Source organism: Desmodus rotundus, chromosome 8 (genome assembly GCF_022682495.2).
Source record: "Desmodus rotundus isolate HL8 chromosome 8, HLdesRot8A.1, whole genome shotgun sequence".
Classification (NCBI taxonomy): Eukaryota; Metazoa; Chordata; class Mammalia; order Chiroptera; family Phyllostomidae; genus Desmodus; species Desmodus rotundus.
The window spans coordinates 57,344,407-57,369,943 of NC_071394.1; the positions used below are offsets into that span (position 1 = coordinate 57,344,407).

The 25,537-nt window shown below is 36.6% G+C and overlaps 1 protein-coding gene across 2 annotated transcripts in view; it reads left to right on the plus strand.

Annotated features, from left to right (window-relative positions):
* Positions 1-25,537, plus strand: part of ZFHX4 (zinc finger homeobox 4) — a 181,266-nt gene that overhangs the window by 72,107 nt on the left and 83,622 nt on the right. The gene's annotated exons all lie outside the window — the stretch shown is intronic.

Consider the following 25,537-nt stretch of genomic DNA (forward strand, 5'->3'; position numbering starts at 1 on the left):
GAGGTGTGGAATGAGCCTAGCTATAAATGGAAATACAGGGATAGGCAAAAGTAGGTTTATACTTGTGAGTACATGAAACACAGAGTTTATTCTTGTATTATTATTTATTCATTATTTTATTATTTTCCATGCTGACAACTGTAAATCTATGTTTGCCCAAACCTGTATATTAGAAATAAAAGTCAGGAAAAAATAGAGTCAAATGCTTCCCTCCACTCTCTCCACTGGATTTACATGATAGACATCAGGAATTAATAAAGCCACTCAGAATCCTTCTTGATATGGTTTTCTTGGTAATAATTACCAGTTGATTAGAAGGGGCAGGCAAATTGAAACCAATTCGCCATCCTGATTTCAGTCTCTGGTATAGGTACACTTAAACCACAGCAAAGCTATTTGCTTTATTACCTCACTTTGGACATAATTTTTAGAGCAAATAGAGAAGGAGATGTGTGAAAAAGAAGGTAAGAGCAAAGAGTACTTTGCCACCTGCTGTTAGATAAATACATTGGTCATAAGTTCATGTCTTCATTGTTGTTGTTTTAATACGACAGGTAGTCTGCATGCCTCATTCTAGTTAGAATATTAACTTAGAAAAGAGTTTAAATTTGCTTTGCATTTCTAACACACGTGACTAGTTATGAGGATGAGCACTGTGAGAACTGAGTTCACCAGGAGTGGTTGTACTAGCAGTGAGTACAAAAGTGACTGAATAGCACTCATAGATCACCCTTATGCTGAAAACGGAGATTATTACTGCTAGAGAAGCTAGCAATTATGGAAAGGATGCTCAGGCTGACAGCAGTTCTTTCTGGACATTTGAAGTCAATTTGGGAAATTTTCTATGAAGTCTTGAGTTTTGGCAGTGTTATTCCTGATTTTCAATTACCTTCCTGAAGACAAGAGAAAGAAAAATGTAGGTTTATTCATAAATATTTCTAATATTTATTATAGCTCTAAATTATGTTTCTTTTAAAAAATTGGCAGTGACTTAAAAGACTATAAAACACTGCATATAGCAGTGCATACTTGTATATAGTTTGTCTTTTGCTGCTTGAAAATCTGTGATTCCAGATAATTTTGGCAGTAACAGTATTTTACCTCATTTAGCTGCAAACCTAAGCAGTAACATAAGAAGGGGAAGTCTTACCATGACATACATAATTAGTTCTTCATGACCTAGATTGACGTGGTTGATCTACCACCATTAGCTTCTCTGCTTAGCATTGTTACAGCCACTTGAAAGGCCTCTGGGTTTATTTCTGTTGTTTTATGAGGGTTGTATGCATGCACATACATGCATGTGAGTGCATGCACACACACATGTGCATTCCTTGTAGAGATGGGATTGCAAATAGGGTTCATGGTTTCCATTGAGAAGGATGTTGGTATTTCCTGCTGCATTGGTTTATAAAGTGGATGTGGATCCCTAAATCAACAACATAGAATAACTGTACTCCAGGTCTTCTCTGTAATTACATCACTCCAGCAGCTTCTTTTATCTTTTACCTCATGCTTCCAGAAATCTGCCTTTACCGGTTGACATTTCAGAATTACATCCTCCACCTTTATGGAAGGATGGCATGAGACCCAACCTTATGACATCCCCTGGCCCACTTGCTTTTGTAGCTACCAGGCACTTATCCAATTAGATAACTCTCCACCCCTGCCTCCATTAGCCATTCACTTATTTTTTAAATATTTATATGACATAAGTAATACTTATTTCAAAAAATAATAGGAAACAGAAAGCCCAAAGAAAATATAAGATAAACAATACTAATAATTTCAAAATGTGCTTCTTTTTCTCTTCCTCTGTCATTCTGTATCTCTCCAACTATGTCTTTTTGCCTCTTCATCTCTTTTAATGTCTTTGTCTTTCTCTATTTTTGTCTGTCTGATTCTGTTTCCTGCTTCTCTTTATATCTCTTGATCTTTCCAATTATTTGTCATAGTCACTTTGTTTCTGTCCTAGGAAATTTTTATTTAAAAAATGTGAAAATATCCTTCTATAAGTTGGACATTAAGGCTTTGGAATCACACTGACATAGTGTTGATTCTTGGCTCTGTTCCCCATATCTTCAAAAAATTACTTTACCTACCCAAGTCTCTTATTTTTGTATTTGTAGGATGTGATTGTTAAAAACAGATAAATTGCTATAGACAGTGCTTGGCATTTAGGAAATGTGAAGTTATTCTTAAGAATGTATATGCTTGTGTTTTTTACTTATTTTCCTGATTATTTTCTGATAATTTCTAGGAAGAGAATTGCTTGGTTACATGGCATGTATTTTTGAACATATATTGCCAAATTGTCCTCCAGATAGGTTAGGTCTATTAATATCTCACCATCAATATTAGAGAAAGCTGATACCCTGGCCAACACTGTGGGTTATTATTCTTTAAACATTTCCTAATAATAAATGAGGGTATTTTTATTTTACCTTTATTAATATTAAGGTCAAACTTTGTTTATAATCCTGAGAATTGTATGTTCATATATTGAATACTTTGCACATTTAAAATTTTTTCATTTTATTTTATTTTATTTTATTATTTGTTTATTGTTGTACAAGTACAGCTGTCTCCATTTTCCCCCAGTACTCCCCCCTGCCCCACCCATCCCCATCTACCATCCTTGATCCCACCCACTTTGGCTTTGCCCATGTGTCCTTTAAACATGTCCCTTGACAACCCTCCCCTTTTTGTCCCATAATTCCCCTCTCCCCCCACCCCATTACTGTCAGTTTGTTCTTTATTTCAATGACTCTGGTTATATTTTGCTTGCTTGCTTGTTTTGTTGATAAGGTTCCACTTATAGGTGAGATCATATGGTATTTGTCTTTCACCACCTGGCTTATTTCACTTAGCATAATGCTCTCCAGTTCCATCCATGCTGTCGCAAAGGGTAGGAGCTCCTTCTTTCTCTCTGCTTCATAGTATTCCATTGTGTAAATGTACCACAGTTTTTTCATCCACTCATTTCCTGATGGGCTTATAGGTTGCTTCCAGCACTTGGCTATTGTAAATTATGCTGCTATGAACATTGGGGTGCATAGGTTATTTTGAATTGGTGTTTCAGGATTCTTAGGGTATAATCCCTGCAGTGGACTTGCTGGGTCAAAGGGCAGTTCCATTTTTAGTTTTCTGAAGAAATTCCATACTGTTTTTCACAGTGGCTGCACCAGTCTGCATTCCCACCAACATTGTACTAGGGTTCCCTTTTTGCAGCAACCTTGCCAGCACTTGTTGTTTGTTGATTTGTTTATGATGGCCATTCTGACCGGTGTGAAGTGGTATCTCATTTTTGTTTTATTTTGAATCTCTCTGATGGCTAGTGATGCTGAGCATTTTTTCTTTTGTTCATGAGCCCTCTGTATGTCTTCCTTGGAGAAGTGTCTGTTTAGGTCCTTTGCCCATTTTTTAATTGGGTTGTTTGTCTTCCTGGAGTGGAGTTGTGTGAGCTCTTTATATATTTTGGAGATCAAACCCTTGTCTGAGGTAAAATTGCTTTGCACATTTTTTGAGGTGTTTGCCTTTTTCTAGTTGATTTATTACAACTCTTTATATATAAAGAATATTAGCCCTTTGCTATGTATGGTACAAATATTTTACCCAGTTTTTTGTTTGTAATTTAATTTGAGGGGTGTTTTTATGCAGGGATGTTTTAACTGTTATGTATACAAGTCATCAGTCTTTTATGATGTCTAGTTTTTTAGATGTAAGTGGTAGGAAATATATTTTTTCTGTTCTTGATAAATTCATATTGCTTCCCCCTTGTTGACTCTTCACTCAAATCTGTGTTAACCTAGATTATATAGAAGGGCTGGATGCCACAGATACTATAAAACCTTAGTTAAAATAAACATTATTAAACTCAGTCCATGTTAAAAATGGACTACATCTAAACTTGTTTATTAAAAATTAAACATGGTATTTGTGAATTTACCTGGTAGTCTATGGATGCTGTCTGAAAGTCTCAACATTTTATTAACTAACACAAAACATTATAGAAGTTGCTTGATGAAAAGTAGTCGAAGATTATGTTGAAAATAGTCTCTTTTTTTTTTTCCAGTCATTAGTTGGGTCAGATTTTTTGTATTAGGACAGAGCTTTTGCAACTGTAGTCTGTCTTTGAACAGATGTCATTTGTGCTTTTTGGGTAGTTTGTAGGTAAGCTCAGCATTATTAATGAGTGCAGTTTTGTGAGAAAGGTAATTCAGTTCTCTCTGCCACTGTGATCTCACAGTACCATCAGGGACTGCACAGTCTGGCCACACCCCACACCCTAGTATTATTTTCATCAACATAGACCCTGTGAGTTCCAGGTCATTATTCAGATTCATTTAAGTCCCCAGAAGATGTATTAAAGTCAAATTCTTTCAAAGAAGAATTTTTCTTTTGTGGTACAGATTCATTTAATTGCAGTTGTCTCCATACTCATCAAAGGCATGGTCTTTTCAGGACCAATGTGGAAGGACTATTTCATATTATTTTTCCCCTTCCCTTGTTTTATTTGGTGAACAGTATGAAGATCCAAGAGAAATTCATCATTTTTTTCTTCATTTATGTCACACATTATACATTTTATGTTGTAGTATTCGTTTAGTGGCTTTCCTTTTCCCCCAACTGTCAAATAATTTCATATGTTTTAAATGTAAAACATTATCTATTTTCACCTCTGCTCAACCTGTGTTTTCATTGCTACGTTACATGTCTGACTGCAGGACTAAGAAATGGAAGGACTGGGTTGGAGTTGGGGGCAGTGGCTAGAGGCTCATGCATTGCAGAAGCAACCATGTGGCTTTTGTTGACTGTTAATGACATTTCTAACAATAGTTGCATCATAAAATCTTTTGTCTTATTTGAGTTCATTTTAATTTCATGCATGCATTTGACATCTATTATCATTTTTTCAAAGAGTCAAATTGCTCACCTTTCAAACTATTTTCTCTGTGCTCCTTCTGCCATCCTCTAGTTTTCCACATCAAGATGTAAGTTACTGTGATTTTTTTTTTTTTTTTTTTTTTTTTTTTTTTTTTTTTTTTTTTACTTCCAGGAAACTCAGAGCCAAATTTACTGTGTAACCTATATAGGTCCTTACCGCACACATATTTCTGATCTCCTTTTCTCTTTTTCACTCCACAAATATGCTTCCTTGTGTCTTTTGTGAAAAGAAACTGTATATAAATTGCCAAATTAAAAAAAAAACGGTTATTATGCCTATTATATACCCCCAAATTAATATCACATTTTCCTCTGCCTTTACTTAATTGACCACAGCTTGGCTTATTTTTCCAATAATGATGAAGGAATTTACCATGAGATACCCATGTTTAATCAATACACATTACGGTAAACTCTTAACTCAGGAACATGAAGAGCTGTCAAGCAGGGGTTCCCCAGCAGTAATTCGTCCACCCTGAAACGTTATAACATGACACTGCACACAGGAGACTCTTGGCTGGGCACCAACCATACAACCTATACACCTACCTCTCTTCTCACTGAGCTCACAGTATGAAAGTGGAAGCAAGACCTCCCCACCCCCACCAAAAAAAAAATGCAATGTAGTGTGGGAAGCGCTATGAAAGAGGTACACAAAAATGCTGGATAGTCAGGGAGGTGGGGCCAGGGAAGAGATAGTAAATGAGCTTGTGAAAGAGTAGATCTCTAGAGATAGATTTACCAGGAAAGACTTCACATGGTCAGTGAGGGGCTTTGTTCTGAGTGCCATGAGCAGCACTGGAGGCTTTTAAGAAGGGGGTAGGGTGATGTAGTCAGATTTGTATTCAAGGCAGATACAGAAGAATTTCACTACAGAACAGTAGGTCACTGCGTTGATATATTGGCCACCCACCAAAAAAATATCAGGTGTCATTAAGCACTTCACAGTTTCTAAATCTGTGATGTTTTTATTTGTTACAGTCACCTCATGAAACTAGCAGATGAATCGTGATGGTTCCTATTTTGCAAACTGAACATGAATTGAGGGCTTTGGGGCCCTTTGACTTGCTCAGGGGCATGAAAGGTTTGCACCAGGTCTGTCCCACTCTGCCCCTGGCTCCTGTACCTCAACCTCTCAACCAGTTCACCCATGGGGAGGGTGGGACAGAGAGGGCACTGTTTTGCTAAAGCTAATACAGATAACTGAGCAGAGTGTGGAGCAGAACAGCCTTCTGATTCATAGGAAAGACATGCTCTTTGTGCCTCCTAATCAGAACAGACAGGGTATGAGGAGCTCAGGAGAGAAGGGACATTAAAGACCAGGCACCAGGGACAGAGCACTGAAGTGCGCAGTGACAGGGGTCTTAGTGCAGCCAGAGGCCAGCAGGTGACAGAGGACTAATGACTTCCTTACTGGTCAGCAGAAAGGTCAGTTCATTTTAGGTCTGACTGCAGATATTTTCATTCATGAGGTGCACAATCATGGTCTACGGGCATGGTTTGCCTGTGGAACATAATGCCTTCCTTTCAAACAAATATATTGAGCTTTATTATATATCAGAAACTATCTTTAGTGCTGAGCATACAAAGAAGGGAATGCAGTTCCCTCATGGAGTTCTGGTAGAGAAGCAGGCATGCGAACAAGTAAATCACAGCACAGCATGGGGAGTAGAGAAGCAGGTGTGAGTAATGCTCTCCAGGAGCACAGACAGGGATGGTCACCGAGCCTTTGGGGGACTCAAGTGAGGCCACATTCCATCTCAATCTTAAAAGGTACATGAGGAGTTACAACATAGAATGGGGAAGATATTCCCAAACTGGAAAACATAGTATAAAATGCATAAAGGATTTATAAATTTAAAAAGAAAATAAATGAGCCTGGCCAGGTAGCTCAGTTCATTGGAGCATCATCCTCATGTGCCCGAGTGGCAGATTGATATCTCTAGCTCTCTCTCTCTCTCTCTTTCTCTCTCTCTCTCAGTCCCTCCCTTCCTTTTCTTCTCTTCCTCTCCCCCTTCCGCTTTCTCTCTCTAAAATCAATAGTAAATAAATTTAAAAAATTTAAAAAGATTTGAAGACAAATGAGATTTTTACTGTGTCTTAATTTCAAGCATAAGGACAGGTACGTTCCTGTCATCCATAGTTGGGTTTGTAGGTAAATGCCATGGTAAAGAGTTTTATCATTTTGATAACATCTGAGGTTGACATAGAGTCTGGTCTGAGGTCTGTGCCTCCTTGTTCTGTCCTTGAAACAACTGCTTTTCCCAAACTTGAGCCATCCAGGCTTAAATATGAAATACATCTGGGCATGAATTTTTAATATAAATCTTTAAAATTCAATTTTCAGGAGTATCGTGCTGATTTGTTAATTAAATATTTTCCACAGAAGAAAATTATTTTAAAAGCAACTTTAATAAAGTTTTGATTTTACATAACTATTTGCATTTTTTACATTTAAAGGACTCATTTTGGTGAAAAATATGAAACTATTCCAACCTTAAATGCTAAAAAAACATTATCCTTAAAAAAAATTATCCTTTTCAGTGATCTGATTTTGTGTTTTAACCCACTGAATATGTTATTTCTATATTTTTAAGCCAAATTACTATATTTGAGGCAAACATTGAGCCAGGGTAATACATGCCTTTATAAAGTAAAGTGGAAAAAAATCTATTCCCCCATTTGCTGTTTTACTTAATCTGCTTGCTCATGGCCTTAATAGCTACTCAGTTTGGTTACCACTTACCTAGGTAGTTTATCAAGTGAAATTCCTCCCAGGTGGCATGGGCTGCGTCTCACTTTCTTGGCATGATAGTGTGATGGTGTAATGATCTATGTTGTCGTGTTAGTGAGGTCTTGGTGATGAACCATTAAATAAAGTGATCTGCCCCCAGGCCAGGGAGTTGGTTGATTGCCAAGCAGTAATCCAGTACAATTAACTATCAAAGATTCGAGCACTCCATTATTCTAAGAGATGGGACTTCAGCCATCTGAAAAGCAAAAATGGTGATTGATCACTGGGCTAAGTTTTTGTTTGGACATACATTTGAATAGTTAAATTTATCATGATAGCATTTAAATATTTCAAATTTCAGTCATCTTGAGCTCTAATTTTTGTTAATTTTATTCAATTCTATGATAAAAAATTTAAAAAGCTTAGTTATTACCAAGGATAGAAGTACTTAAATTTATGATATATACCTCAAACCTCTTGTGAAAGGAAGTAGGGTATAAATAAATCAAATTAAGTACTCTTCATGACAGTTTGAAAATGTCATATTACAGTGGAATATGATGTAAGCGATAAATTCTTTATTTTTTAAGATATGTTGCTCCAAGCTTTTGTTGTTAGGAAAGTTTCAGTTACAGAAACCATAATTATTCAATCAGTGCTTTCAGTCTTTTGGCAATTTAAGCAATCACCCAGTCAACTAATAAAAATCTGAATATCATATCATGTTTTTTAGGCTGTGTTCTACATATTGAGTTCATAACCTAAGGAATAACTGTTTTCTCATTTTGACTGGTTTTTGATTGTTTCTCTTAAGTTCCCTCTCCACTCCCCCAATTTCTAAAGGTGTACCTAACATTTAGCACAGTAGATAGATATATTCAGATGCCAGGATCTCAGCACCTCACCAGGTAAAGCAGTATGAAAGGGATTCCTGCTTTTGAGTGGATACAAATTCATTCAACAGTTTCTTTACTAACATTCCTTTATTATGGAACATCTACCATGTGCTGAGGACACAGGGGCAAACAGATACTCATTTGCCTTCATGGAGCTTACAGTTTGAGAGTGGAGATAAATGCTTAAAATTACATCATCTGATAAATGAAGATCTGTGATATGAAAGAGATGTATAAACAGAGGACTTTCTCTCCTTGTGTGGGAACTGTAAAAGGCTTTTCTGATTCAGAAAGGAACATGGGATGTTGAAAATCAGCCTGGCTGTCAGTAGAGTAGGAAACCCTAGTTGACTTCCTAGGTGTTAGCAGGGGTGGTCTTGTCCCACGGGTATTGTGAAAACCTGTGCAGATATGGAAGAGCACACCAGTAATAACAGATGATAGTAATGAAGTACCCTAATCCGAGTGCTAGATTACTAAGGGCATTTGATAGGTGGGGGGACAGCTACCATGTGAGACACAGCACAACAAGGCAGGGTTTCCTGAATGCCAATTTCAGTTAACCCATCCGGCATTCATGTTGATTAAGTCTGTGATTAAGTCTGTTTATATTTGTTACACCTATATCCTAACCCTGTTTTAAACATAAAGCATCTTTTTAACATACGCTGAAATTTCTAGGAATACAACCATTAGGTATGTCAGGGGAAGATGTTATATTTGTTTTATCTGTACTTTACTAAGAGTTCATTACCATTTTAAACAATGATGTCACTAAGAGAAGCCTTCTTATGAAATGTGAGTTGCTCATACAGTATTTATGCTTGTGAATTCAGCGATGCTACATATGGGTGCACATGTGTGGCTCCAGCGTTACACATGTGGCCATGACTCAGCCTCCCCAAAGGGAAATACATACTATTTTATTTTATATTTCTTCTGTTTTACTTCTCCTTTGTGTTACCATTAGGTAATTATATCAATGTGTTTAAATTCTGTGTGCAGATACGTAATGTTGTATGTGATTTTATTTCACATACAAGGGGGACAGTATAGAAAGAAAGCCTTGAATCTGTGCTGAAAACTACTGTTTTAAAATATAAGCAAAATGTTTAATATTCAAGCTGAAAAATCATGTGATTATCTAATTTTGGACTGTTTCACAGACAAAGCCTCTTGATTTTCAAATGAGATTCAGAAGCAAACATTTCCTTTTCGGCTGCTTTCTGGACTGATTTTTAAAGCAATCTCTGACTCCATACACAGAAAAATGCAGGAGCAAACATGTTATGATAGATCCTTTGGGAATGTTTGCTTCGGGTTGTTTTGTTTGGGCTATTTAGTACTAATATTACTGGGTTGAGTACTCTGAAAGGTCATTTGGAGAAAAATTGCTTAAAAATAAAATCAAGGTTCTTAGAATACTTCCTTGGAGTGGGTCTCCACCTCTGGAGAATAGCCAGTAGTTCAATGAAAACACCTTGAGATGCTTCACAAGAGAATTTTGTTTTTATAGATGCCATCATGAATGAGTAAGATAGCATCCCGCTAGCACTACAAAGAAAGTATTACTTGTTTCTGGTTCAGAACCCCCAACTACCTTCTTAGTATTATAGATATAGCCTCTGGGAGGTTATGGAAAGTATGAAGTCAGGAGAGAAGAAGTTGCTTCACCTAGAAGACAGTAGTTATGTCTGTAATAGACAATGGAACTTCTAGTGACAAAACAAATGTTGAAGAATACGATTGAGATATTAGGAATATATGTAACAGTAAAAGTCCAGGAAGTCAAATCTATAAAAAGAAGTTAATATCTTTCTTGACTTTCATATTGAAATTTGTGAAAACCAAATGAGATAATATATAAGTGGTATTTTATAAGTTCTAAGTAGAAGTTGGTTTTTGTTCATAATTTTTCAAATATACATCATATTAGAACTCGAGTGCATTAACAGGAGTTTATACATGGAAGCCAGCAAGTCTAAAACATACAATAAAGTCAGATGCATATGTTTTTCTTGGGGATGCTAAAATCACAAATTTTGAATAATCAATTTTTACACTATTTATTTGTCAATGCTCAGGTAAATATAAACAGAGACTTAAACATTTACCCTTCTGGTCTCATCCTTTAGTTATATGGAATCTTCCCCTAAGATAATGCCAATTTGTAGTCAGTCATCTTCCCTATTATGTCGAAAACGCATTGTAATCAGTGTACTGACTCTCAAATAGATGCAATGTTAAGTCTTCTACTTCTTCAATGGGGTTAAAGCAATTGCCACTTGCCAAATAAGATCTGTGCAATAATGACCATAGGGGAAGAGATGTTTGAAGGGCAAGGGAATATTATTCGTTCTTTGGAAATAGTATTACACAATGTTTGTCCTTGAAAGTTTTCTGTTGAAGAGGTGCTGCATCACAGGTTTCTTCTTGGTTCTTTCTATCTCATTGTCCTCTTTCTTAAAACTCATCTTCCTCATGGATTTTTATCCCCTTCAAACCTCCAGATATTGAGGGTGAGAAGCCATTCTCATTATTTCCTCCTTATTCTGCACCTTCCTCCCTTGTCAGGTCCTTGGTTTCCTAGCTTTAATGTAGCTCCTCTGCCCCTGCAATCTGTGTGCCCTACCCTGACATCACATAGGCCATCCCCAAACCATGGCCCAGACTTTTTGGTACCTGAGACTCTTCGACCATAACGACCTTAGATTAGAGAATGAATGTATCATTAGCATTTGATGAATAACATCAAGAATGTGATTTAATTATACATACAATAATGATTGTAAATAAGTTTGTTTCTAGAGGAAAAAGTCTTAAATATCATAGCTCATTGTTATTGAGGAAATAAAGTAAAAAGAGAAAAAATTAAAATTTACTTTGATTCTGTCTATGAAATACTTACTGTAAGCACTTCTGTGAACTGCTTAAAATTTATGTCCAAGTATAATTAATACCAGTAATAATCATGCCCATTTTAGACTCTTTGACAATAAGGATGATCCATTGTTTAAAGATACATTAGAGCGTATGGATCACATTGATTTGCATAGGTTTTTATTACAGCAGCATCAAAAGTTTATATTCATATGTTCATAATCTTCATTTATTTTTCTCATTACATGGCTATATCTCAGCATCAACAACTAAACGAAGGGGTATGGGAGTACAGTAGGGGCTGTCTCTTAGTATTGGTAAGATCCTGTACAGAAAGTGTTTAAGATTTTAGTTTTTGAAAAGCTATATGGAGAAATGTAAAAGAAACAATGTTCATGAAAATACTTCAACACTTTCTCACAGGATAACTGCCATTGAGGTGGATTTGTCTGGAGAGAAGACTGAGGAGTACGTACCAACTTTTTCCAAAAAGTTGAGACATCTGTTTATTTGTTGTCTATGCTAGTCAGTTCTCAGGTTCTACAGACCGACTGGGTTTGCAGAGAAGTTAAGGAGAGATATTTTCACCTTGAGATCTCACTTTAAGTGGGTAATTAAGTATCAGAACATCTTTACCAAGGAAAGCCTTGATATCTCCCTGCTTGTGTATTTTTTAAAACAATGATCTTGGTTGATCTGATCACAGACTTGATATAATCAGAGACTTGGGTTTAAAAGAGAAGGCATTTTGAGGTTTCCTTTATTGCACATTCAGATTCACTAGTAGAAACAGGGATTGCTTCACAGAGTCCAATACTCTTAAGTGTCCAGTTCTGCCCACTTTTATTCCAACTGGTCTTCTCGAAGGCAATGTGAATTCACCCTTATTTCTGACCTTTAGTTTCTGGTTGCCATTTTTTAACCCTAATATCAGCATTATGAAACTATTGGGGCCAAATTATTAAAGTAAAAGTAATTCTTCTCTGCTGTGGGTTAAGCAGCACCTTCCCTATTGTTCCAACTTTCTCAGATTCTTCACAATAGGTTCCAGACCTGGGTTAATTAGCAACTCTGTTAACACCTCCTTGAGCTCAAGTAGTTCAAATACAGCCTGCTGAGACATTATTTCTTAAAAGGTGAGGACTAATGACCCAACTTTTAGTCACCATCTCAGAGGCCAGTTTTCAATCTCGTAAAAATTTTAAGTCAAGGAAGCTCAACATAGAAAGTCATGAGCTGTCATAAAATACTATTCCGGATGTAGTTGGTTAGAATTGCCTGGGTACTTGGTAACCTACAATACAGGTTAATAGTAATTCCACCTCATTTACTTGTGTTTAAGGTGCTTGAGAGTTATGCTTAATAGACCATAAAAATTATACCTTAAGACACTACTTAAATACAATAATAAATCCTTGTACAAAGTACTCTCAGAAACTACAGTTTTCAAAATCATTACAAATGTTAACTAAACCTCACATTTTTTGTATGAAACTTTTGGTTATATAAAATTTTAGGTGTAATAGAATTCTTAAAGTGAACTCTTGCAGAGGCTAGTTTGGTGTCTCTCTCTCTCTGTCACTCTCTTTGTAATTTGGGTAGTAAATATTTAAATGCACTTTCACTGAAATACTAATATTTTATATTTATAGGTTAATATATTATGAATGAAATAAATTTGTCTTCTTTAATAAACAGCCTTAGAATATAATCCCAGCAGGAATTACCTGTTAGTGGCATGAAATCCAAACTGGATGACAATTTGAAAAGTAAAATGATGTCAGTGTTTTATAGCATTACTGAATATCCACAGGGTTAAGAGGAGTTAGAATGCCAGAAATTAGACTGTCACAAAAAGGAAAACAAGAGAGATTATTCCCTACCTGTTGCTTTGTCAGGCACTATATGATTAGGTACTGCATACCTGTTGTTTTATCTAATCTTTAAAACCACCCCCAAGAGGTAGTTATGATAGCTCCTAATAAAAGAAGGGGAACTGAGGCTTAGTGGTTGAATAATTTACTCAAGACCATGGAGCATTAAAGCAGCATCCTAACTTTAATCTATCCCAGTTCAGAAATCCATGCTTTAATCTGTATCATAACAGATGCATGGCACAGCCATAAAGAAAGAGCTGGGAGAAACCAGAAAACCTTTCTAACATACCTAACACCCTTCAGTGATAGAAGGAATGGTTAGAACATAAAGGGTGTTAAAAGTACTATAGACAAATATGGTAGAACTTTAAAAAATGATTAATTACATAATCATAATACTGTCACATTCTCTAGAATTATTGTAAAGCAAGTGTTAAAAGTGAGAGGTTGAAAATTGATCATTTAGACCAGCTGATATCAAAAGTTTTAAAGAAGTAATTGGGCTTCTTGTTAAGCAGTGTGTTATGTCTTAACGTCTTGTTCCAGCAAATATTTTAGTGTTTTTTCCCCTCCAATTTTAATGTGATTCGACAGCGGGAGGTTGCTGAGAGTCTAATCAAATCAGCACTCTTTTGTGGACACCATATAAATTAGCAATTATTCAAAAGTTATTACAACTTGGATACTTAAAGTGATCTATACAATGATCTAAACCAAGCACAGTTTTAATATTTACCTCACATTTAACTTAAATATATGAATAACCTTTCTTTGAGGAAATATCTAATTTCAGTGATTGCTTGAAAAGTAAAAAAAAAACCCAAAACCCTATTATTTTTGTGGCCCTGGGCTGTGGATAATGTTGAATGCCTATATTATTAGTTATCAATAATAAATAGCTCATGAGATTTATAGACCTTATAAGGATGGATGGACTTAAAACCATAATAGCAAATTTCCTTATTATTTTCCCCCTTTTCCTTTTCTGTACAGAATAGAGACATGCAGGCAAAATAATGCACAGGAGAATATTTTGAGATCAATTTATTTAAATATTGATTTATTACATTATTTTTATAATAATTCCTTAAAAGTGTATATGAAAAGTATTTTTGTACCTTTTCAATTACTGTGGAAAGGAATAATTTATTATGTCAAGAAAATGGAACTTCTTCCTCCTGAAGAGCAAGTCTGAAGCGTTTTTATTTGGTCAGGCATAGTTTTTGATAACTGCTAGCTGTTTTATTATGTAGTTTTCCTTCCCATACTAATACTATTATATCACCCCAATCAAAACCGAGCAGAAAGACAGACACTTCAGAGAACCAGAGTTTCCTCATTTCTTCCCTCGTCTCTGCCTCTTTCATAAAGGTGTTGTGAGAGAGACAGCACAACATGAACAAAGGAATCAAAAAATCCTAATCTTGAATCCCAGCTTTGTTACTAGACAGGTGACAGAAGTGACTTAATTTCACAGAAGCTCAGTTCCCTCACCAGTAAAATGAAGATTAAATGAGGTGATGTGACAGCACCTTGAATCCCCTTATATTTATTAAGTGAAATTTAGCTCCATCTCTTCCATTTTCTTGCCTGCTGTATTAACACCATGTTAACATTTTTGGGTTGGGACAATTATTTAGGTAAACCATTTTGTTTTCCTCAGTTTTGCATTTGTGAATAGAAAACACAGCTTGGATCCTCCTGGAAGGCTGGCCTTCTTCATCCACGAATCTCCTATGTTCTTGTTCACCCAGTGCAGGTTTGGGTGTTGCTGGGTAAGACTGGTGAATTTGGGTATTGACACCTCCTTAGAGGCCTACCACAGTGTAATGAGGGCAGGAAGAGAACCAAGATTATTAGATGCCTACACACAGCAGTTTATATACTACTGCCTGACTTAATCTTATAAAGCCAGATAGTCTTAGCCATATTTTCTGAAAGAAATTTAGCTTTCACGGTTAACTTCTAAGAGACAAATAGCTGGTGAGATGTAGAACAAAAATTAAACTCTGAGCTTTCTATTAAACACTGTTCTTCGAAAGTACAAGAAGGTGTTTATTGTTAAAGTGGTGCTACTTTCGTAAATGGAAGCATTTGGTTAGTTAATGAACATGGTTCCTGCATGTGGCATTTTATCAAGATGGATTGGACATTGGTCATATATTAGGCACTGTTTGGAGTAAATAAGCTATGTGTGTAAATAAATAACAAAAGAGAGACTATGTTAAGCACTATAAGAGGTATTTAGGTAAAATGCTTATTGGTTCAAAGGATATTTCTGGTTGTAGCAATCAGGAAAGTCTTCTCTGTTGAGGTGACAGTTGGACTGGGCTTGAAATAACGAGTAGAATTTGGATACATAAACATAGGAAATTGGGAAGCACAGAAGGAGAGAAGAGTATGAACAAAGGCACATGGATAAGGGAATAATTTGTAGGTATTTAGGAAAAATGGTAAACAGTTGGGTTTTTCTGGCACATTGAGGACAAGAAATGGGAAAGGAATGTGAAATCTTGAATGATATATTAAGGGTTTGTGAATTTGATAAACACAGGGGTGTCATTGATGGATTTTGATAACAGGATTGGCACCATATGATTTAGGAATAATATTAATGGTAATAAATAGTAATAATGCAGGCCATGATGCTAAGTGCTCATTTTGTGATTGCAGTTAAGCAAGCCATTTAGCAGATCATGACAATAGTTCCAGGGAGAAATAAATAGCTTTTGTAGGAGGAGTAGAGAGAAAGGGAAAGATGGTGACAAAATAGGGAAAAAACAACATAGTGGACATCTGGAGCAGGGAAGAGGAACACATCTGAGGTGACCCTCATGGGGTGGGGAGAGAGGCAGGTTTCAAAGGAAGAATGAGGAACTCATGAATGAACTTTATAGAGTTTGAAGAAAGGGTAGAAATAAATTTGAGGTTGTTAGACAGATGGTATAGGTTCAGGGAGAAAGGTCATTGTTAGGAATCTTGATTTGTGAGGGATTTGCATCAAGGAGATAAATGTATATGTGGGAGCAAATGAAATGATCTAGGGGAGATTTGATATTGAAACATAGAACATGAGTGAAATATCTATGTTTGTGACATCATCTCATATACTTTGTATAATTTTCACTATCACTTTAGAATTTGAGAATTTTTCCATGGAGTCAATTTTTCTTGACTCTACGTATGGAGTCAACAGTCTCTTGATTTCATTCACTTTAGTGAAAATAGATTCATTCTCCATGTACAAAGATAGGGATTTTTGGAGAGATTTTATTATCCACTTCCCTGGGGTTTCCTGAAGTATTTGATATGGCAGACCACCTCTTCCTTCTTGAAATCTTTTTTTGACTTCATTAAAAAGTTTTCTAAGCTCTTTCTAGTTGCTTCTGTTTTGTCTTTTTTCTTTTTTTGACATCTCCTTTTTTTTAATACATAAACATAGAAACTTCACTTGTGTTCTGTGTTACAATATCAAATCTCCCCTAGGTCATTTCATTTGTTCTCACATGTGAGTTAAGTGAAATAAGCCAGTGAGAGAAAGATAACTACTGTATCATTTCACTCATATGTGGAATCTGATGCACAAACTGAACCAATAAGCAAAATACAGACAGACTCATAGATAGAGAGCAGGCTGACTGTTCAGGACGGGGGTGGGGAAGTGGAGCAAAAAAGAAAAAGAACTCATAGACAACCGTGTGGTGATTCCCATGGGATGGGAGGTAGGTGGAGGTGAGAGAGGGTATTGGATAAATGGTAATGGAAAAAATACAATAAATATCCCTTTTATTTTAAAAAATATTGTGCATATCAGTGTCTATTGAATAAAGCAAAGTCCTTAAAATTAGTATTTAAATAACACCAAAAAAGTTTAATATTTTACATAAATTACATTTTCTCCTGCCATCTTATTAAGTATCCTATGACTATTTTATGTTTTTTAACTACTTCTAACAGCACAGTCATTTGGGGTATCAAAACTAGGGCCAGAAACCTGTGGAATAGGGGTTTAAGTCTCCTGCTACTGACCCAGCTCTGTGAGCTGGTGCCTGCTTCCCCCAAATTGAGTCTGAAGAAACAAAATAAAGACTATGAGTTTTTAAAATTCACTGTTCTACCAGGCAAATGGAAATGTCTAGTTTTCCACAACTCGTTTTTAAACTTTCTTGGACCTGAATTGACACATAGGTTCTATTAAAAATATAATTGTTATAAAGATACATTTTGCTGTAAATAATAATTTCTGTCTAGAAATCTCACAGTATCTCAAATCCAGTATGTTCAAAATACAGCACATCTTTTTCTTCAAGCCTTTTATTATTACATTTCCTATGTCTATCAGTAGCACCTTCCTCCACTCACTTGCCCAAACTAGAAATTAGGGATTTATTTTGAATCTTCTTTCTACTGCCCTCCACTACATTCCATCAGTCAGTCAACAAGGTCCACCAAGTATTTTGTCCTGATTAATTCTTCAGTCTGTCAGGTGTTTCTACTCTCTTGCCTGCTGATAATTCTACCTCATTGTTATTCTTTCTAACCATATTTATTAAGCATGGTGCCATGTCTTGGTCATTATTCTGGTACTGAAGATAAAATAATGAACAAGAAAGAATATGTTCATGCCTTCATGAAACTGGTAGTCTGCTGGAGAAGGCAATCAATGATATTAATATTTAATTACTGATGGGATAAACGTTCCAAAAAAATGTACAGACTACAACAGGGGAAGAAACAAGGCAGACTTCTTAAGAAAAATAAAGGATTCTGTGCTGAAAAGCTATGAACCCATACCGTGAAGGGCCCTTAGGTATGAGGACCTTGTACTTCATCTTCAAAACCTAAATGTTTTTTTTAAAGTGAAGGGTTAGTGGGTGTTAAACTGAGTGTGTTATGGAAAACCCTGGCCATATGGTGACTCTGTCTAGAATCATATTCATGATTTTAGGTTTTATACTACGAGAACATGAATTTATCAGATTGGATTCTCAAATAGCATTTTCTTCCACCACTGCTGCCCTCTCTGCCTATTTTTTCTGGCTTCATTTTACTTCATAGCCCTTACCATTATATGATTTTTTGTATTTATGTGTTTGAATTTTTTAAATATATTCTTGTTCATTTACAGTTGTCCTGACTTTTTCCCCATTGCTCACCCCAACCCCATCCCCCTCACTCCCACAGTCAATCCCCCCCCATTTAATATGCCCATGAAGCCTCTATTCATGTTCCTTTGCTTGCCCCTTCCCTTCTTTCCCCCATTATCCCTCTCCCACCTCCCCCCTGGTCACTGTCCATTTATTCTTTATTTACAAGTCTGTGGTTTTATTTTGCTCATTTGCTTGTTTGTTGATTAGGTTCCAATTATAGGTGAGATCATATGGTATTTGTCCCTCACTGCCTGGCTTATTTCACTTAGCATAATGCTCTCCAGTTCCATCCATGCTGTTGCGAAGGGTAGGAGTTCCTTCTTTGTTTCTGCTACGTAATATTCCATTGTGAAAATATACCACAGTGTTTTGATCCACTCATTTACTGATGGGCACTTTGGCTGTTTCCAATACTTGGCTATTGTAAATAATGCTGCTATGAATACTGGAATGCATAGATTATTTAAAATTGGTGATTCAGGATTCTTAGGGTATAGTCCCAGCAGTGGGATCACTGGATTGAAAGGCAGTTCCATCTTTTGTTTTTTGAGGAAATTCTATACTGTTTTCCACAGTGGCTGCACCAGTCTGCATTCCTGGTATACAGTATACTAGGGTTCCCTTATCTCCACAACCTCTCCAGCACTTGTTCGTTGATTTATTAACGATGGCCATTCTGACCAGTGTGAAGTAGTATCTCATCGTGGGTTTAATTTGCATCTGTCTAATGGCTAGTGATGTTGTGCATTTTTTCATGTGTCTCAGGGCACTCCATATGCTCTCCTTGGAGAAGTGTCTGTTCAGGTCCTTTGCCCACTTTTTTAATTGGATTGCTTGTCTTCCTTGTGTGGAGTCATGTAAGATCTTTATATATTTTGGAGATCAAATCCTTGTCTGAGGTATCATTGGCAAATAGGTTTTCCCATATGGTTGGTTCCCTTTCCATTTTGTTGATGTTTTCTTTAGTCATGCAGAAGCTTTTTATTTTGATGAGGTCCCATTTGTTTATTCTTTCCTTTATATCCCTTGCCCTAGGGGATATATTGGTGACAATATTGCTGCATGGAATATCTGAAATTTCTCTACCTATGTTTTCCTATAGGACTTTTATGGTGTCACGACTTATATTTAAGTCTTTTATCCATCTTGAGTTTATTTTGGTGTACAGTGTAAGCTGGTGGTCAAGTTTCTTTTTTTTTTTTGCTTGTATCTGTCCAGATCTCCCAACACCATTTATTGAAGAGGCTATTTTTGCTCCATTTTATGCTTCTGTACCATTTGTCAAATATTAATTGACTGTAGAGGCTTGGATTTATTCCTCGACTCTCTATTCTGTTACATTGGTCTCTGTTCTGTTCTTATGCGAATACCAGACTGTTTTGATTACAGTGGCCTTGTAATATAGTTTATTATCAAGTGTTGTGATCCTTGCTACTTAGTTCTTCTTCCTCAAAATTGCTGTGGCTATTTGTGGTCACTTATGGTCCCATTTAAATTTGTGAATGTTTTATTTATTTGCTTCTTGAATTTAGGCTCTGTGGGGGCAGGGAACTTTTTATTCACTGCTGGAAGTCCAGCACCTAGGATGGTACATGGCACATATCAGCTGTTTTATAAATTGTTAAGTTAATGAATCAGATTGCTTTTTCAAGATACTCTGATCATTGTCTAAACTAATTTGAAGGAGTAAGAGTTGATGGCAAGAGATGGTGGTAACATATAAAGAAGTCTGTACATGGAGAAATAGAAGGTATATTTAAGACACAGTTATTATTTAGATGTAGGTGACAAAGAAGAGGAGGCATCAAAAATGACTTCCAAAATTCTGAGTGAGTTCCTTGGTGAAATGCTTGGACAAGAAATACAGTGTAATGTGGAAGAGTGCAGAGGTTCAGCCTAACTGCCCCTCTCACTGGCACTGTGACCTTGGGAAAATAGCTTAATTTCTGCATGCCTTGACTTTACCATCTGTGAAGTGGAGGATGTGATTGCTACCTACCTACTCTATAGGCCATATTGTGGGGACTTGATGAAAAAATGTGTACAAGGCATTTAGAACAGTGCCTCTTACATTAAAAAACTACTGGGTCAGTATGGTACTGTGGGAAAGAGTAGAGGACACACTTAAAGGGAGGAGCTAAGTTCAGTATTGTGATTGTTGAGTTCTGGTTGCTGTGAAGACTTCCAAGTGGATATGCCAAAATGGCATTTGTAGTAAATGAATTTAGATCTCAGAAGAGGCTTGAGTTAGAGATAGAAACCTGAGAATCATTTGATTATGAGTCCTGGAATTCATTAAGGGTGTTTAGCACCAAACTCCAGGGGACGCAAGCACATAAGTGGAGGAGGACTGAGAAGGATGGTCAAGAGGAGGAGCTGTGGAAGTTGTATCATTGCTTATCCTTTGAGCTCAAGGAACTTGAGGGACATCCTGCCAGACTGCTCCTCCAGTCCAGGCAGTGCACGTGGCAACAGTGGTCTTTGTCAACGCTGAAGGCTAAACTCACTTCACTTCCACTTAACATCCTTCAGTTATTACCCAAATCATTCATTTCTTAGTGGAACCTTCGTAGCCTATCATTCAAGGCACTTCTCATTCTTATTCAAATACATATCACCTCTCTGGTCTTCTCCATAGTGCATCAAATATGTCATACTTTCTCTTCCTGTAGGTGTTCCATCTTCCTTTACTGCCCTTCCTCCTGCTTGTCCATAAGACATAATGTGGGTAGAACTGCCAGAATGAGCTCCTAGCAGACTTTCCTCTACCCCTATGGGATCTCCTTTGCTTCCCAGAAGAAACCTTATAGGTCTTGTTGTATTTGTTAATTTTATTTTCTGACCTGCTCCCTTAGCCACAAGCTCCTTGAGGTAATGCTGTGTTTCACTGGATATTGGGTACCATGTCCAATGCTTGCCATAGTGCACACACCACATGTTTGCAAAATTAAAGAATGGTTAAAAAGTGGATCTCACTAACTTCTTAAACTCCACATCACCATTTCACATTCACTCAGACAATCCAGGAGAAGTCTAATGGAGGCTATATCCAGGTGCAGAAATATTATATTCACACTATGGTCAGATATATTCACAAGTTCAGATAAACTAGGGATGAGCAGAATTTGTTCATGAGGTTATTTGGATGATTTAAAATGTTACAGATTGCCCTGGCTGGTGTAGCTAGTGGATTGAGTGCAGGTCTGCAAACCAAAGGGTTGCTGGTTCTATTCCCAGTGAAGTCACATGCATGGGTTGCGGGCCAGGTCCTCAGTAGGAGGCGCATGAGATGCAACCACACATTGATGTTTCTCTCCCTCTCCTTCTCTTCCTCTCTCTCTAAAAATAAAAAAAAATCTTTTAAAAAATAAAATAAATAAAATGTTACAGATTATTGTAGAAATCTGTGCATAACAGTTTTATATAATCATAATTAGCAAGTTGGTTCACTTCTAAGGTTAAGATTGACAATGTTATGTATATCTTGGTTTACACTGATTTAATTATTAAGTGTTCATTCTAGCACTTTGACAAGTGGTTTGGAGGTGAAAAACATACTCCTCATATTCTTGGTATCTTTTGTGTTGATACAAAAGATACATAAACCCAGGATGGAGAATGAAGCCTTCAAATCTTGTAATTGTTTAATCCCAGAAGATGAGTTTCAGATTAACATTTGGCTTTGAAACTGTCTGTGTGGTGATAATACTTCATTACTTTTTAGGAAACTTTGACTTTCTATTTTTTTTAAGGTTTTATTTATTTGTTCTTAGAGAGAGGAGAAGGGAGAAAGAGAGGGATAGAAACATCAATGTGTGGTTGCCTCTCGTGTGCCCCCTACTGGGGACCTGGACCGCCACCTAAGCATGTGCCCTGGCTGGGAATGGAACCAGAGACCCTTTGGTCCTCAGACCCATGCTCAATCCACTGACCCACACCAACTATGGTGGAAACTTGGATTTTCTTAATTGAACCAAGTAGCTGTGTTAGATTATCTAATTTATTTCATCTGTACTTTAAAATGTATATCTTTTGCTGGGGATTAGAAATGGCATTTAGAAATTTTATTGAGAACCAGAGGAAAATTCTACCCCTTTTTGTCAGGTGTACCATTTCAGGGGTAATAAATAGAATTGTGTAATGGCAAAAAATGATGGTTGCATGCGTACGACATGACAGCATCAGCTATCAGTCAAACCAGGAATTTTCCTGTCCCATCTAAAGTGACCCATTTTGGGACTAGAATGAATGGAAGCACTGGAGTCTAGTCCCAGTTCTGGGCTCATATGTTTTTCATCTGAGAATCATCAGATAATGACGAGTCATTATTATAATGATGAGTTCCAAGGATGGCATTCTGGGCCCCATGTCTGAAATGGCACATACTTGGTGATGATATGTTTGTTATTGTAAATCATGGCAGATGACAATGACATTGGTAGAAAAATTTTTTTTGAAGTAGTATCATATGTTCATTGGAAAGAAATGGGTGATTCTAGTAATTGGATTTGTCCAGGTTTGTAAATCGTTTCCCACCCATTTCGTTCATTAATTAAAAGTAGATGTTATTAAGTTCAAAGACTAATTCTAACCATACTGGTAGATAGAACTAGATCTATCATGGTTGAGGTTGACTCTATTTTATCTTTCCTGATTTTTGAGATATTATTCCATTTTATAGTTGCTTCTGACTCTTAAATACAGTATTTTACTTTTGCTTGTTTTGTAAGATATTAGAATGAGAAATTCTGTTTAACCTAAGGGACATGTACAAAATATAGACCATAAAGAAGATCCTTGAAAGCAAATTATCTCAAAATAGTATACTATCCCACAAAAGTCAAAATTTAAATTCCTGATTTAAAAATATATATGATTTTCCTGATTTTTACATATATAATTAGATAGATAGATACATAGATAGATAGAACACATATTTAGGTCTGCCTAGTATTGTAGACATTTTATGAGTTTTCACAAGACAGTCAATTCTAAAAGATTTGTAGTGGTCTACATACTTGGTCCAAATAACCATGCGTTTATTTCAGAGGTATATGAAGCATACTAAAACTTCTACTTCTTTATGTCTACAAATTATTATGTGATAGTGGCAGCCGATTTTCCCTAGAAACAGTAAAAATATTTGCCTGATTGAAAATATATCACATAAAACTGATGTTTCCAGCTAGAATTATGTGTTATTGGGTAAAGTAAATGATTTTAAAATCGATTAGCCCTGTGGAAAAGGCGAAGTCACGGGCCGTGAGAATTTGAATAGGTCTGTTGAATAGATAGTGATGTGAAAAATGTGAGGATATTTATGTTTAAATGCAGAAGGCTACGCAAGAATCCAGCCACTTGATAACTTTCTAGGTGAATTTGGTATTAATACTGTTCCCTAAGCCACTAATGAGAAATTATTTTTTAAGATTTAAGGTTGTGCAAATGCTTTGTACCTAAAACTGATGGAAGTAATTGGTAAACTGGTTAATAAGCCCCACTTGGAAGTGAATGGGAATTGCAGGCTGGAAAATGTAGGCTGGTTAAGTAATCCTACAAGTCAGCAGAGTTCCCTATACAGAGAGAAACAAAGATAGGAGTAATTAATGACCCTGACTCTGTGCCAGAAAGCTTTCTTCTGACAACTCCAACTTAATTAAAACTTAAGACATTTCAATGGCCTCCGAAAGCCCCCGATGGGGTGAACCCTTGCAGACTCGTGAGAAAATTTTGTAAATTAAAGGAAAAGATGTGTGTTACCACTAGTGCCATGACTCTAATCCCTGACAGTCAAAGAATCTATTTAGCCTGAGTCTTTTCTTTTAAAAGGCTCACACCTGCAGGCTTCCTGGCACTTCCTCTGCACCAGAGAAGGCAGTTTTTGTGTTTTCAGAAGATCAGATAATAGGAGCCTTGCCGTCGCTTTTGTTTTTGTGCATTGTTCATTAGCCTGAGAGTGTTGTGGGCACACTAGATATGCTTGGCTTGCTTGGAGTAGAGCATCGCCTACAAGCTTTAGGTCGTGAAACACAGGATAAAGATGGGTTGGCTGAAAGAGTAAGATTGTTTTTTTCTAATGTGAAAGTGGCTCAAATTAAAACCCACAGTGGATGAGGCAGCCTGAATGGCTCTGGCCTGCTGTTCTTAACACAGCAGAGTGACAAGAAACGAGATTCTATACTAGACAGTGCAGATTTGAGACCCAAAGAAATGCATTAATAGCTCTTGCTCCTTTCATTGGTGCCATTTTTAATTCACTTGAGTCAACAGACAAATGGGTTCTCTGTAGGTATGGAAGAGAGGCGTACTGGGCAGTGAAGAATATCAGGAGGTGACTTATTAATAAATATAACGATATCTTAGAAATGACATTGGTTGAATACCAATGGAGTTGGTTTCACTTTTTTTACTCACTTTACAGGATGAAAAAAGGGAGATTAATTTCTCTTTCTTCTCCTCTGGAAAGTGTTTGGGGGTGTTATAATAGCAAATGCCATCACCACCAGCCACAGTACACACACAAATACACAGACTTATGCTTCCTGTGGCCTCAGGCAAACCTGGTAGCCAGCATCGGAGGGGATCATTTCCTGGATTGTCTTTTCCCTTTTGGACTTGACTTGAAGCTGGTATGTTCAAGGGCACAGAATTTTTTTTTTTTTTAAGATCCAGTTGTGGGTATCTTTTTAAGTGTCCATACTAAGGAAAAAGAAGTTTGTCTTCAGGCGTTCAAGAATCTGCTCCTTTGACTCTCAGGTTCCACTGGCTCAGGTAAATGTCGCAGCACTTGTTTTTGCAGGTGACAGGCCATAACTTACAGGAGCTGTGCCGGACTGCCTTTTCTGGGAATGGAAATAATCAGAAACTGAACCTTTTACAAAAATTTTGGGAATGACGCTTTTGAACAGAACATCACTTCTCTTGATTTAAAAAAAAAAGACAATTTCTGTCCATGAGCATTAACCAAATATAATATATGGGTCCTGTCTTTTGGTGTTTGGAAAGGCTCACCAGCTAGTTATTCTTTTCATACTAACCACTTTCAGATGCCAA